General features: G+C 47.6%; 1 long non-coding RNA gene across 1 annotated transcript; it reads right to left on the bottom strand.

Annotated features, from left to right (window-relative positions):
• Positions 1-640: 640 nt before the first annotated feature.
• LOC113601349 (uncharacterized) lies at positions 641-10,117 on the bottom strand. The gene is made up of 3 exons (XR_008299481.1): positions 9,189-10,117; positions 8,636-8,702; positions 641-6,695 (listed from the first exon to the last, which is right to left on the bottom strand). It is a non-coding gene; the product is annotated as an uncharacterized LOC113601349 (long non-coding RNA).
• Between the last annotated feature and the right edge of the window lie 4,626 nt (positions 10,118-14,743).

The following is a 14,743-nucleotide window of genomic DNA, read 5'->3' as shown; positions in this document are numbered from 1 at the left end:
AAAAACAGACAGACCTGGGTTCAATTCCAGCCCTATAGCTTAAAGACCATGTGATCTTGAGCAAGTTATTTAGTCTCTTGAAATTGGTTTCTCATTTGAAAAATACAGAACAGAGCTAGGCCACAGGAACATTGAGTTAAACAAGATAATGCACTTATGGGGTTTAGTGTTGGCACCCAGCGTGTAGTAAGTGTTGAATAAATGTTAGACGTTGTTGTTAGCAGAATAATCTGGTTGGTTGGTTTCTAGTCATGGCTTTAGCCCACTTGAGTTTTGTGAACTTGAATGAAGTATTTCACCCCTGCAGGCACTTATTTCATATAAAAAGAGAGGATAGGTCTTGAACCTTAATATTCCTCTGACTCTAGGATTCTATGATCCCTTTAGTCCTAATGGGATAATTCCACTTGCCATGAGAACCAACATCAGGATAATCACATGAGGTAGCTGCCTAAAGGGCAAGATAAGAGAGGTTGCCAAAGTTCACCTGGCTTCTGCAGACCAAAGCCCATCTCTGTCTCCTGTCCTAGATCCCAGGCAGCAGTAGGGAGGCGCTGTGGGGAGCTGGTCTGTGGAGCATCCTGGTAAATAACTAACGGAAGGAAGGAAGGAAGGAAGGGAGGGAGGGAGGGAGGGAGGGAGGGAGGGAGGGAGGGAGGAAGGAAGGAAGGAAGGAAGGAAGGAAGGAAGGAAGGAAGGAAGGAATGCCAGGCCCTTAGGCCTACCTGAAAAACAGATTCCGAGGTCTGCAGGAAGGGGAAGTACTGGGCAGGGCAAGAGTCTGCCCCAGACTGAGTGCCAGTGAGAAAGGAGGCTGTGAGGAGGCTGAAATTGCAGTTTCTGGAGCTGTCTGAAGAGGCATTGTGTGCACTGGTTAAAAACCTAGCTGCGGAGCCAGATTGCCTGGGTTTGAATCTTGCCTCTTCCATTTATCAGCTGTGTGATCATGGTCAAAGTACTTAACATCTCTGGGCCTCAAATCCTCCATTTGTGAAACAGGAGTAAGGATGATAGTTCCCCCTACTGGGTTGTTGTGGAGAATAGTGTATATAAGAACTTAGCAAAGTGCCAGGCATATGATAAGTGCTACACAAGTGCCGGCTGTGAATATTTTTATGATATTGGGGAGCAAGATATCACTTTGGCCTTGGAACACTTGAGAATACATGTATAGGTAGGTGGGTGGGGGAGTCGTCCCTCTGTTGTTTCATTAGAAACAGTCGGAAGCATCCCCCCATGCTGACTGGAGGCCTGGGGCACGAGTGGAGCTCCTATAAGATACCTTCTGGAGACTCCCAGAAATGTGCAAGAGACTTTGTGAATGGTCCCGTAACAGTAGCAGAACATGCCAGAAAAATATATTCCTTATAATTACTATAGCACCTCCATACAGGCGCTTGAGGAAACTAAGTTTATACCATCACTGTTAAGGTTCAAATCCCCTCAAGTAAGAGTATTTTTGGAAGTGCTAAATAGCAAATTATCTGGGCACCTGGGTGACTCAGTGGGTTAAGTGTCCAACTCTTGATTTTTGGCCCAGTTCGTGATCTCATGGTTTGTGGGTTCAAGCCCCACATTGGGCTCTGCACTGACAGCACAGAACCTGCTTGGGATTCTCTCTCTCCCCCTCTCTCTGCCCCTCACGTGCTCTCTCCCTCTCTTAAAAATAAACATTTAAAGAAAGAAAAAAGTAAATAGTAAATTGTTTTCAGCCACGCAGTGCAAATGAGTTTCTCAGATGGGCCAATATTTTAGTAGAACCTGAGGGAACAAGAACTGGAACTGGTTGGGGCAGGTCAGTCCTGCCATGAGCTGTGTGTGAGACAGAAGATGGGTGGGGTCCTGGGTGGCAGACAAGAAGTTCTAAGTGTGCTTTGGGTGAGATATGAGGATGCTAGAGAGTAAGGAGAGGGGCATTGACAAAGGTGGCCTGCTTAAGTTTGGCCTTGGAGCCCCTGGGCCTTGGGTTGGCTGAATTTCCATGGCCACAGCCCATGAGGGCTGTTCCTCTGGCCCTCCTCGCCTGGTGGACCTTACTTGCCAGGGATATCTCAACTGCATGGGACTTGGCTGCCTCCTAGTGGCCACTGGGCAGACGTTCTCTTAAAATGGGCAGAGACAACAGGAAGATTTTCCAAAAGCCATTTGGATAGTGCTTCACAGTTATAAGGCACTGTCACAAAAATGACAGTGTAGCTTTTCTGCTTGAATATGCCCCCTGTCTTCCCATAGTCTTCAGCCACCTCAAGCATATTATCTACGCCAACCCTTCCCCAGCCACCTCCAACACTCCACCTTTCAGTTTCCGTTGACTCATCTAATTTCTCCTAATAGGTGGAGAGGGTCCTGGAGCTTGGAGAAGCAAGGGAAGACTGGTGAGCTGACTCCTCCAGGGCCTTGGGTCCTTGCTCTAGCCAGAGATTAGAGAGTGTGGCTGGAAAATGACAGTCCCCTTCACTCAGCTTGTGCACACTCTCCCCTCTTCACATGGTGGTCCTGGTTCCCTGGACACGCCTCAGGACTAGAACTGCCCTGAGCTGCCTTCGCTTCCAAGCCACAAACCCCAGGAGTCCTTAGACTTTAAGTTCCTCTTAAAACCAGACTATCCACCACCACTCCCTTCCCCAAATCAGCACAAAGTCTGCCCTTTCTCTGATGCTATGGAAGGTACTCACACTTGGCCATTTGAGAGGCTTACCAATTGTCCCTATAGTGAAGGTGGCAGCAGGCAATGAAACATCCATCACAGCAAGATACATAGGGTCCCACACTTTCAAAGGACTCAGTCATGGTCCCCAGTTTTTGGTTCCTAACTTTGCTGAGATCACTGAAAACCCCAAGGGTGAGGCTGACATCCTCCTCCCTGGGTAGCTCAGCCGAGATGCTATCAGACCCAACAATACGCTCCCTTGTGTGCAGAGTATCCTAGTGACCATTGTTCTGATTGTCTTTCCACAGGAAAAGGTAATCTGAGAGTCATACTGAATATTTTAAATGTTGGATGTTGAGTCTGTTTTGGTTTCTGATGTGTTATCTTGAGAAACCACTTAGAGATGTTTTATTTGGGGCAGCACAAAGCAGCCATTAAAATGGTTTCATTTGCAGTATTAAACTTTGTTTCTCCAGGCACAATACAGCAGTTGAGCCTGTTGGGATGATGTCCCTCCTTTCCAAGTAGGACTTGAGAAGAATTAAGGCAGAGAAAGGCGAGGATGCAGTAGAGGGGGCCTCGGACTTCTCTGATGGACAAGAGCTGAGCTAGGACCATGTGGAACCAACTTCTAGGCACAAAGTAGGGTCACAGCAGAGGGTCCTTTCTGGTCCAATGGCACCCCAAGAGCCAACCCAACCCTGTCAGATTCACCCCTCCATGGAAGCCTCAGTAGGGACCCTGTTCAGGCAGGTCACGACCCAAGAGAGAATGCCAGATGTTGAGCATGGAAACGAGGGGGAAAATAGGGGTGGGGGTGGGATCAGTGGTTTTACTTCCTTCTCTCTTAACAACCCTCAATATTTTAGCTTCTCTCCCCTGCCTGCTATTGGTATTCAATTCCACAGGACCATAATAGGTGAGAATGGAGAAGAGGATTTCAATTCCTTTCATCGCTCCAAATACTGCAGGAGCCGTAGAAATACCCACCAAGGACTCATTTGCAATTGAATGCTTCTGAGGAGAGGGACAGCCATATACTTGCCCTCTCTGGAAGGAAACAACACCCACTGAGATGGAAGAAAACCTCAGGACATATAGGAAGCTGGATTGGCACAAACCCCTGGGTCTACACCCTTCCCTTTTTTTTTTTTTACAGCTCCTTACCAACTGTGCCAGTAATCACCACAGCTCTCCCCCTTCTCCTCTCAGACTCACTACTTCCTGTTTCCTGTGCTATGAGCACCCTGATGCCCACTTTCCCTCCGAGTTCCCCAGTTCTGGCAATGGACACAGCCCATATCCCCACTTCAGACCTTCCCGGCCTCTCTCACTCTTGGTTTCCCCCTTCTGCAAGCACCATGGCTGCCTGGGGACTGTGCTAGAGGCTGATGAAGGGCATTTCCAAAATACCCTCTGTTAGGAAAAAGCTGGATGGGGAGGTTACTGGGGAGGGGTGCTCATAGATAAAGAATTAACTGCAAAACCATGTTGTTAAGTACTATCCTAGAGGCTCGTACCGATGGTCATTTTATTCTTTAAATTCATCTTGCAAACAAACACCCTCCCAATCCCTTCTTGTCCCTTTCCTTCCTGCTTGAGACAGTGTTTTGAGAGAATGATGTTTGTTGCTGTGGCAACAAATGCATGAATGAGGACAGGGCAGGAAGTTGGGAAAAGCCTGATTTGTGATGGCAGCATTGAGCCATTGGGTCAACTCTGATGTCACCTACCTCCAGGCTCCTTGTTAAGTAGATAAACACATCTCCCTAGGGTTTAAGCCATTGTTGGTGGACTTTTGGTTACTTGGAACCCAAAGCATTGTAACTGATTTTCTTCTAGGTATGAATGAAGGAGTTAAGAGTGACTTAGGGACAGACTCATCACAGTTCTGGTGATCAGTCTGGGCAGAGTCAACTTCTTTGTGGAAAGGGACAGAAAGCCCCATGGTGGATGGACCCACTTAACCTGCATTCACTGAACTCATTCAGCCCTTATTTATGGAATGGTGCCTATGTGGCAGGCATCATGAGGAGTTGCTGTGGCTAAAATCAAGAGTAAAACCACACATAGTCCTAGTTTTCATGAAGCTTAGAATCCAATGAGGGAATAAGACATTAATCAAATAATAACAAGTAAACAATTAAAAGATGAGCTAAGCACATGGAGGAAAGAAAATGCCTTAAGAACATGCAACATGATACATATTAAATAAAGCCTGGGAGCCAGAAAGATATCCTTGAGAAAGTAATCTTTAAACTGGGACCTGAAAGAGGAAGAGGAGGGGTGTGCCAAGCAGAGGCTAGTGAGGCTTGGAGTACAGGGAGCTGTGCATGCAAAGGCCATGGGGCATGAGAGAACCAGGCTGGCATGAGAGCCCTGAGAGGAACAGACTGAGTTTAGGTGGGTTGAAAGTTTGCCTTCAGTGCCTCCCCAAAATCTGGCCTACTAATACTCCTTGCCATGTCCCCTGCTTCTTCACTCATCCCACACTGTTCCCCCCCCCCCCCCCCCCCGTGAACCCTGTGTCTTCAAGGCTCTTTGACTAAAGTGCCATGCTGGGGTTCTACCCAGTTCTGCCCTTCCCTCTACTCTACCTTGCAAATGACTCTCCCCTCTATCAAAATCTCCTTTTCCTCTCCATAAATCAAGCTATTAAAGAATCTCTTCTACACTTTGTTGAGAGAGAGAAAGAACCATTGGTGGAATTCAGACAGCAAGCAAAGAATTTCAGGCAGGAGGAAGGCCTTGGACATCATATGTCCCGCTCAGCGGTCTCCTGGCCTCCTCCATAAGACACTTGTGGGCTGGGGTGCAGGTCAGTCTGTGCGGGTGAACTGGCCACTCCCCTCCTTTCCTGGATACGCCAGTAACTTCCCCTCAGCGGCTGAACTCAGAAGTCTCCCTACCCTAGTTTTTTACTGCAGCAGCACCCAGGGCTTTGTGGGAGGGCTGGGCCACCCTCTGATGAATGGACTTCAAAGCGCCTAAAGAGAGGCAGTGGGAGGAGCCTCGCTTTGGAACCAGAGCAGGAGCCACACTTCTGGGGATGAGGCTGATCCCCAGTGTGCTGCGTGAGCTCAGGCTGTCTCTTAGCTCTCTGGGCCTCAGTTGCCTCATCTGCAAAAATAAAGATGATCTTCTTTACAGAGTTGCTGGGAGGATTAGAAATAAAAATGTATAGGGGCGCCTGGGTGGCTCAGTCGGTTAAGCGTCCGACTTCAGCTCAGGTCACGATCTCGCGGTCCACGAGTTCGAGCCCCGCGTCAGGCTCTGGGCTGATGGCTCAGAGCCTGGAGCCTGCTTCTGATTCTGTGTCTCCCTCTCTCTCTGCCCCTCCCCCGTTCATGCTGTGTCTCTGTCTCAAAAATAAATAAATGTTAAAAAAAAATTTAATAAAAAAGAAATAAAAATGTATAAAAGGGGGACAAAGATGAGGTTTTAAATCTGAGCTCAAGCACAGATGTAGCATAGAGATTAACAGTCCAGTCCCAATTCCAAATAGATTGCCCTATACATCTACTCCCACCTATCAGGCCCTGGGTCCTGAGTTTTTATTGGAAAACATGACGATCCCTAGATCTGCATTGTCTGATTTGCTAGCCACTGGTCACAGGTGGCTGTATAAATTCTAATTAAAATGAAATAAAATTTAAACTTCAGTTCTTTACACTAGTCTCATTTTAAGTGGCTCAATAGCCTTTCGTGGTGTCGGACAGAGCAGATATAGAACATTTCCATCAACAAAGAAAGTTCTATTGGACAACAGGAACTTAGAGAAAGGAGCCACTTGTAAAGAGGAGGTATGTTTATTTTACTTGTCATCTCACTCCTGGACCAAGACACTGATTGGGACAAACTGGCAGTTAGAAAATCAATGGGAGTTTGGCACACATGAGTGCACGTATGTGTGTGTGTGTGTGTGTGTGTGTGTGTGTGTGTGTGCCTGCACATGCATAAGTGTATGGGTAGCAGACAGGCCATGGGTCCAGCCTTCAGGCCTTCCAGATGATCTCATTGACAGTCACCACTTGCAGGGCTCGACCTGGTGAGTAAAGTCACAGAATGAAAACCCACCACAGAGATCTCAAACTTGCCCCACCTGTGAGACCCAGGGCTGGGGACAGGGAAGAGGTCCACAATCCTGGAATCTAGTCCTGACTCAGGACCCCAGGAGGAAAGGATCTCCTGGTGTTGCTTCTAAGGCAGAAGGAGAAGACGACACAGAACTACAAGATACAAGTGTGCCGCCCTTAGGACAGAGGGACATGCAACCCTGATTGCTACCTTGATTCAAGGGCTAAGACAAGGACTTGGCAGATAAAACAAATGGGCTCCCCAGGGAGTCTGCTCTACAAAAGATACATAAGGAGGGGACTGGGTCATTCCAGAGCTTACAGTAGGTCTGCCTCCGTGGGTTTCTTACTCACAAGTATGGCAGTCTCTCAAGCTGTTCCTGGTCATGAGACACAACGTGGACTGTTTTCCCAGCAGGCCTACTTCCCAGAGACCTTGGCATCATAGGTGACAGACTTCCTAGCTGACTCCACTTCCAAGAGCCACAAACGTCCTGAGCGGGCCACAGCCACAAAGAGAAATGCCCAGGGAACCCCAAAGCATTTCAGTGCTGTAGACTCAGCTCCCTGGAATTGTGCTGCAGGGATGCCTGCCCTCCCAAACGCCTCCCTCCTCTGCACTCACTCATGAGTTTCACTCAGAAGTCATTGGAGCCCCAGGCCTCTGGTCTGCATCTGAGAGATTGTCTCCATAGTATATGATATTCAGTAAACCTTTTGAGCTAAGAGCCCAAAATTTGGAGTCAGCTCTGTACAAGCATGGCAAGTTACTTCCATTTCATCATCTGCAAATGCAAATAACAGCATCTACTTCTTTGGGCTGTTGGCATTAATGGATGACTTAGCACAGTGGCCCAAATATGGCAGCTATTACTATTATTAGTTCTACCAAGATGCAGTGACATACAAGGCTGAGCCCCAACTCTGGGGGGTAGCTGGAGAGAGCTTCAGAAGAGGGGCCACAGAGGTGGGTCTGAGAGAGAAGCAGGATCCTGCTAGAGAGGGAAGTGGGGAAGACCATTCTTGGAGGACAGTTGTCTTGCTCAGCCCTTAGGTCTACCTGACTGGGCGGACACCTGGGGCTCACCTTCTTCCTTCCTAAGCAATCATGAGACACCTGGAGGGGTAAGAGGGAGAGAGGGAAGGAAGAGGTAGCCATGGTCCGTGCCCTGGTTTGGGGTAGACACAAATCTGAGGGCTGGATAACTCACTACCCCATCTTCACATTGCTGGCTGCAGTGTATCCCCATGTCTGGAAAGTGCAATTAGGGGTCAAGAGCAAAGCGCTGTCTTCAATAGAAGCTGTCTTGCGAGCGGCCTCTAGAAAGAGAAGGCACTACTGTTACCATGAAATGGCTTCCCCTGATTTATAATAGGAAGTGAAGAGCTGGTCTTGTTCTCAGAATGGCCTCAGAAATTCACTGTCAATTTTCCTGTCCTAATAGTGACGACTAAAATAGTAATAATGGCAATAATTCTTAAAACCTGCAATTTTTCTATTATCAATTTCCTTACTGTTACAGTGATAACTCATTCATCCAGAATTCAATATTTGGCAACCTCACTCATGCAAAACAAAGCACAGAATCAGAAATCAGGTGAAAAAGCAAAAGCCTGGAGAAGCTTTGGAGAAGCACATATCATGTGACGAGAGCACTCAGACACCATTTATCCTTATTTTCTGCACAGTTCTAATACCTTGGGTTATGTTTCTAAATTTAATCTGATTGTAAGCAATTTATAGAGTAGCTGCTGGAGATGGGGACCCTGACAGCAGTAGGTGGCAATAAGGGAGGAGGCAAAGAAACTGAAGGGCAGACCAAGAACCGCAAAGCACAGCAACTGGATCTGTTTAAGAGTCAGTGGTTGAGGGCACCTGTGCCATTCCCACAGGATTCTAGGTTCTTACCAAGGAGCTCAGGACATACATCCCAAAAGTCCAACAGGTGTGTGATCCAATGATTTGGACTGTGTTCCTGCAGGGACAACCGGCACCCATCTAGTCTCAACCTCCCCTCAGCATTTCTGAGATGCTAGGTTACCTTCCTGCTGCCTGTCCCCCACCCCCACCCTCCCACACACATACTGAATACAGCCCAGGAGGAAAAGCCCTGGCATAGAGGTCTGAGTTCTGAGTGTGACCTCACAAGTTGTCCCTCTGACCTATCATTTATTCTTTGAACTCTTCCCAGGAAGCTCAATTTCCTCCCCCGTAAAAGGAATGTTGGACTACATAAGGTCTGACAGTCCATGTGTTCAGGGAGAGGCTGTCTGGGGCTGAGGGATAATGATCGCCGACATGATCAAGGATATGCACAGGTGATATCTAAGTGCTTTACGGGCTAACCTTTAATCCTCTCAACAACCCTGTGAGGCTCCAACAGTGGCATAGGGCCCCACGACTGTTTTAACAGTCTGCTGCTGATACCTTGAAATTCTTAAGTTTTGAAACTGGAGCCTACCTTTTCATTCTGTATTGGAACCTGCAAATTGTGCAGCCAGTCCTGAGTTCGAGGTCTCCTCTTTACAGGAGCTAAGTAACTCCTGTGGTTCCTGACCAAGGACAGTAGCATCATCTGGTGACTAGTTACAAGTGCAAAGTCCCAGGCCCAGCATAGCTCTCTAGAGTCGGATCTGCACTTTAAGGAGATCAAATGCAGAGTCTGCCATCCTAGCCACTGTTTGTCTGCTATTTTCTTCCATGTCTGCACTTACTGGAAACGTATCCTTAATTGAACAGGAAAGATCTCAATTTCTGATCTTCAAGTGAGAGGAGATTCACCCTGCTCGTGGGAGGTGGGCTTCTACATGGGCGGGCATCCCCAAAAGCTGTGGAGGAGCCACGTAATTCAGAAGTTGCACCCGCTGTGGTCAGGACTCAGGCTCGGACTGGGGCGGGACTAGCAGGAGAAACAGCACAAAATTTAAGGAGACACGCGCTTTCAGGGGTGGACCTTGCACCTCCACACTCCGAGAGCCTCCTTAAACTCTTCGTCCAAGGCTCCCGCTCGCCAGGTGTTGGTGGGAAGCCTGCCGGCCTCCACAGCTGACCTCTGCGCGGCGCCTGCCCCGCCCAGCCCACGTGGTTCCGCGTTTGGAATGCGGTGAAGCGTCAGCCTCCAGTCCTGGGAAGTTCTGGCCCGAGCTTCCCCCTCACTGGAAACTCCCAAAAGGGGTGTGAGTGATTGCTGCTTTGAGAATTCTGTCTTCACGCCATCTCTTAGCATTTTTAACCTCACGAAGCCCGCAGCAACCCCCTACTCCTCACTTTGTCTAGGTTCAGAGCTCTGTGTTGGGGACTGTTGGGGCAGGCTTCGCCCTCTTCTAATCTCCCGAGCAGACCGCCCCACCTAGCAACTGATAGCCTCTCCCGAGGGCGGAGCTGGGTGCGTGGGGGCTGGGGACGCTTTTATGCCGCCCGGCCTGAATGCAGGTGGGAGACCAGCCTGGAGACTGACTTGCACACCCGAATTCAGCTCGAGCCACATCACCTGGGGGACGCACAGGATTTCCCTCCTCCTGCCCCCGTCGTAGTCAGCAATGGGGCTGGTCTTCAGTCGGCACCCACGTTTGAATTCAGAGGGCCCTTCCCCCTAAGAGGGCTGAGAAGCTCAGGGGGTTTTCAGGACTAAGGTTCCCAGAGCTGACCCACCTCCTCACCAGGACAGGTTTCTTAAATGAGGCTTCTCCAATCCACAAATCAGAATCTCCTGGGGATGGGCATGGTCCCTGCTACTTTGTATGAAATAGAAGAAGGTGCCTTCTCTGGGCAGAAGCAGTCTTGCTAGGATGTGACTTGGCAAGTGGACAGAGACTTTAGGTTAAGAAAAATCCCCCCTCCCTTTAGAGAATGCAGCCCTGAGTTGAGGGCATGTGTGGACTGTGGAGCATAGCTTGCACTTTGGCTTCCATTTGCCCTCTTTATGCAGTACACAACCTGCCTTGTTATGAGTGGAGGCCCTGAGTGGGGCTGGTTAAAAGCCCTGCAGGTGATTCTGATGATTGGCCAGGTGGGAGCCTCTGAGGCCGGAGAACAAATATGACCAGATGTGATAGTGATACACGGTGGCCAGCACATGGCACCTTAGCCAGCCCCTTCCTGCTGGGGTTCCTCAGACATTCCCAGGCCAAGGTTCTACCACCCCCCCCCCTTTAAAAAATGTATTTATTTATTTTGGGAGAGGGAGAGAGAGAGAATCCTAACTAAGCAGGTTCTGTGCTATCAGTGTGGACCCTGATGCCGGACTCCATCAGGAACTGTGAGATCACGACATGAGTTAAAATCAAGAGTCAGATGGTTAACCGACTGAGCCACCCAGGCGCCCTGCTCCCCCACGTTGCCCCCCCCCCCTTTTTTTTACACACACAAAATAAGCCAAAAGAAAGCCTAACCTCCAGGAATGACATTTAGAGAAGGGGGGAAGGGGGGAGAGAAGGAGGGGAGGGCCCTTATCTATATTAAACAGGTCCAGTTCTCCCTGAACAGACAGCTGAGTCATGAGATGCATCCTGCTCCACCCCCTGCCCTTCCTGTCCAGGAGACAGCTGCCACAAGCATTTCTCCTAAAAGGCTGGGTTCTGAGGGACAGGCAGGATGGAGGGCACTGGTGGGGAAGCAGGGAGTCTGGGCTGTCCCCGACCAAAGGCTGGCTGAACACCCTGGAGAGACTGACAGCTCTCTCAAGGTGTTTCAGCTTTGCCAGTGGAACAGGGAGGTGAGTTTCAGGGTGTTCATGAGAGGGCACTCCACCCGTCCATGTTAGGTGTTCCAAGCTGCACAGTCCTGGCATTGCCCAGTAGCGTCCTTCAGGATCTGGAACGCAGCTGAGGTGGAGAGCTGTGGGTATCAATGAACTTTCACCAGTTACACCGTGGTAGCAAACAACCCTCCCCCGACCTCAGTGTCTACAACAACAAAGGCTTACTTCTTACTCACGTTGGCTGTAGTTCTTTTCCCAAGTTGTGTGCACTCCTGGACCCAAGTTGTGGAAGCAGCCCTGATTTGGGCCATGCCGGGCTTGTGGAAAGAGCAAGGGTGGAACCAGGTGATGGCACTTAAATCTTCCACTGGGATGTGCAGGTGATGTTCTGTGGGTCAAAGCAAGTTACAAGACCCACCCTGAGTCAAAGGGTCAGGGAAGCCTACCACAGGCAGTGAATAATTGGGAACAAGAATGCAACTTACCACAGTAACCCTCTGACTTAGGCCAATGGGATTCCTTCTCCAAAGAGAGAACATCCTTTAGCCAAAGGAGACAGTATGAAGTAGTGGAAAGAACAAGGCTTGGAATCAGGTCTAGATTTTAACCTGGACTGAGCCATATACTAGCTTTGTGATGTTGGCCAAGTTATTTAACTTCTCTGAATCTTCATTTCCATCTACAGAATGGGTATAATCCCCAATTCACAGGGAATTTTTGAGGATTAGATAAAATAGTATATGCTAAGTCTTTGGCACATAATAGGAACACAGTAAACATAAACTCTCTGCTCTTCTACCCCCTTCCCAGCTTTGGTATTTTATCCATAACTGTGGGGTACTTACAACCAATACTCCTACTAACTTCACAAGGTTGGGATCAAATGGAATTGAGGGAATTTATTGTGTCCTACTGTGTGCCAGGCATTGGCACTACACAATTTACTTTCATATTCTCATTTATTTTGCCCAATAACCCCGTGAGACAGGCACTTTCTTACCCCATTTTATGGATGAGGAAAATAAGGATCAGAGAGGATAAGTAATTTGCCAAAGGTCATGTAATGGCTGAAATAAGATGTGAAGTTTCCAGAACTCACACTCGAAGTGTGGTTTATTTTATGAGTGGTTTGTTTGGTACTGCTCTGTGATAAGCTAAGAACAGAAATGGAGAGTGTTTGGAAACATTTATGGCAGCTGGGCATTGCCACGACATTCAAGTGCATGATGGATGGTTTTATTTCATTGAACAGAATATAGATGAGTTTGGTTGATGCAGAAGTCTCTGGTAAGTTGCCTGTGGTGGAGGCTATGTTCTAGTCATGCACACTAGGACCACACAATAGTCCACGACTCAGGGGAAATCAAAAGCACTGGTCTTCAGCACAGATGGTGTGGGTAGCACTGTTCTGGAACACCACTTTTTGTGTTGGTGGGCCTGCCCTGCCACCTGTGGCAGACCAGGGGGATATTCATGGTTAATCAAAGTGGTACTTTGTCTACACTGATGTGTAAGGCCTGGGGCCAGGGTCTGTGTATTCTTCCTGGCAAGTGGTTTGTGCTTTGTACGTGGAACATATTCAATATGAGTCTCCACCTTGGTGAATGAATGAATGAAATGATGAATGAATGAATACGTTTCTGGCTGTAAGAGAGCAACTTGGGATGGCTTTGAGCAAAACCATGAATTGGGCAAAATTTCTCTACTGGCTCTCTCTGCTGCCTTCACTTCTAGCTCCCTTCTCCTTCCTCTTTTTTCTGCCCAATGCCTTCAGGGTGCTTTCCCGGCTGCCCAAGACCCCACATGCCCCCCTTTTCCTGTGAGTGGTGCTCTACACTGCACCTCTTTGCTGCCCTCTTTCCTGGCCACTTCCCAGTTCTGAGTCTCTTCCAGGGGGATCTCCCCCAGCTAGCCATCCCCTGATAAAGACAACACAGAGCCTATACATCTAGGAAGGGGCTCTGCTCCTCCCAATAAAATCAGCAAAGATTTCTAAAAATACTACAGGTAATACTGGTGTAGACACCCGAGACTGCCATTATCATATGCTGCTGGTAAAGGCATCTTGTGGTATGTTTCTAAAAGGCAGTTTGGAGATGTGTATCAAGAATTTTCAAAATACACCTTTTAACCTAAAAGCATGCTTTCAACATTTATCCAAAAATAATCAGGGATGTGGCAGAATGTTTATGTACTGAGGTATTTATCATAACATCATTTACACAGTAAAATAGGGAATTCAACCTAAATGAAAATGATGACATACATTATGATATAGGCAGGATGAAATGTTATTCAACCATTAAAATTATGTTTTTGAATTATTTTTTTTTATTTTTTTTTAACGTTTATTCATTTTTGAGACAGAGAGAGACAGAGCATGAACAGGGGAGGAGCAGAGAGAGAGGGAGACACAGAATCTGAAACAGGCTCCAGGCTCTGAGCGGTCAGCACAGAGCCCGACGTGGGGCTCGAACTCACGGACCGTGAGATCATGACCTGAGCTGAAGTCGGACGCTTAACCGACCAAGCCACCCAGGCGCCCCTTGAATTATTTTTAATGATCTGCTAAGATGCTTATTAGCTATTATAAATGAAAAAAAGACAAGGTTCAAGAATTTTTAAATAAAAATATAGGTGAATGTAAAAATATTATCTGCCTGGATGATGGGATTTGTGTGGTGTTATCTTTTTTTTTTTTTTTGTAATTTCTAAACTTTCTATAATGAGCACAAAAATTATTTATGGTCAGAAAAAACATGGAAGACATTGTTTAAAGTCTTTTCTGGCTTTGCAGACAGAACTCTTTCCAGTGTATGTAGTTATACCCTCAGGGCAGTCCTGTTCTGATGCAGGACACTGCTAGGGAAAGTGCCCTTGGTGTTTGCTGAGAGCTAGCCTTGAAGTACTTGAAGTACCTTGAAGTACTGTTAGCCTGTTTCCTGGTCTTGCATTGCCACTAACTGGCTGTTGGGCCTTGGACAAGTCATTTTATTTCTCTGGGCTTTGGGAGTCTTCATTTATAAAATTCTGATTAGATTCTGATTCTGGATTCTGATACACTCATTAAGTCAATGTATTCATTGTGAGTAAGGATTCATGATTTACCGTTCTCTACTGTATCTTAAACAGTGGATCCTTATCTATAGCTAGAGGAATGACTCTCTAATGATGGAATTTCACATTGGAATTTCACATGAATCACCTACAAGCAAACATTGACCATATAGCTCTCTACAACTCACACATTCTAGATATTATCTGACCTTCTGAGAGAGTCAAGGATCCTTCCACATCAGCCTAAGTCTTGAGAGGGA

This window comes from Acinonyx jubatus, chromosome B3 (genome assembly GCF_027475565.1).
Source record: "Acinonyx jubatus isolate Ajub_Pintada_27869175 chromosome B3, VMU_Ajub_asm_v1.0, whole genome shotgun sequence".
NCBI lineage: Eukaryota > Metazoa > Chordata > Mammalia > Carnivora > Felidae > Acinonyx > Acinonyx jubatus.
Note: the sequence above shows the minus strand (reverse complement) of the source record. Positions and strands in the feature narration are given on the sequence as shown.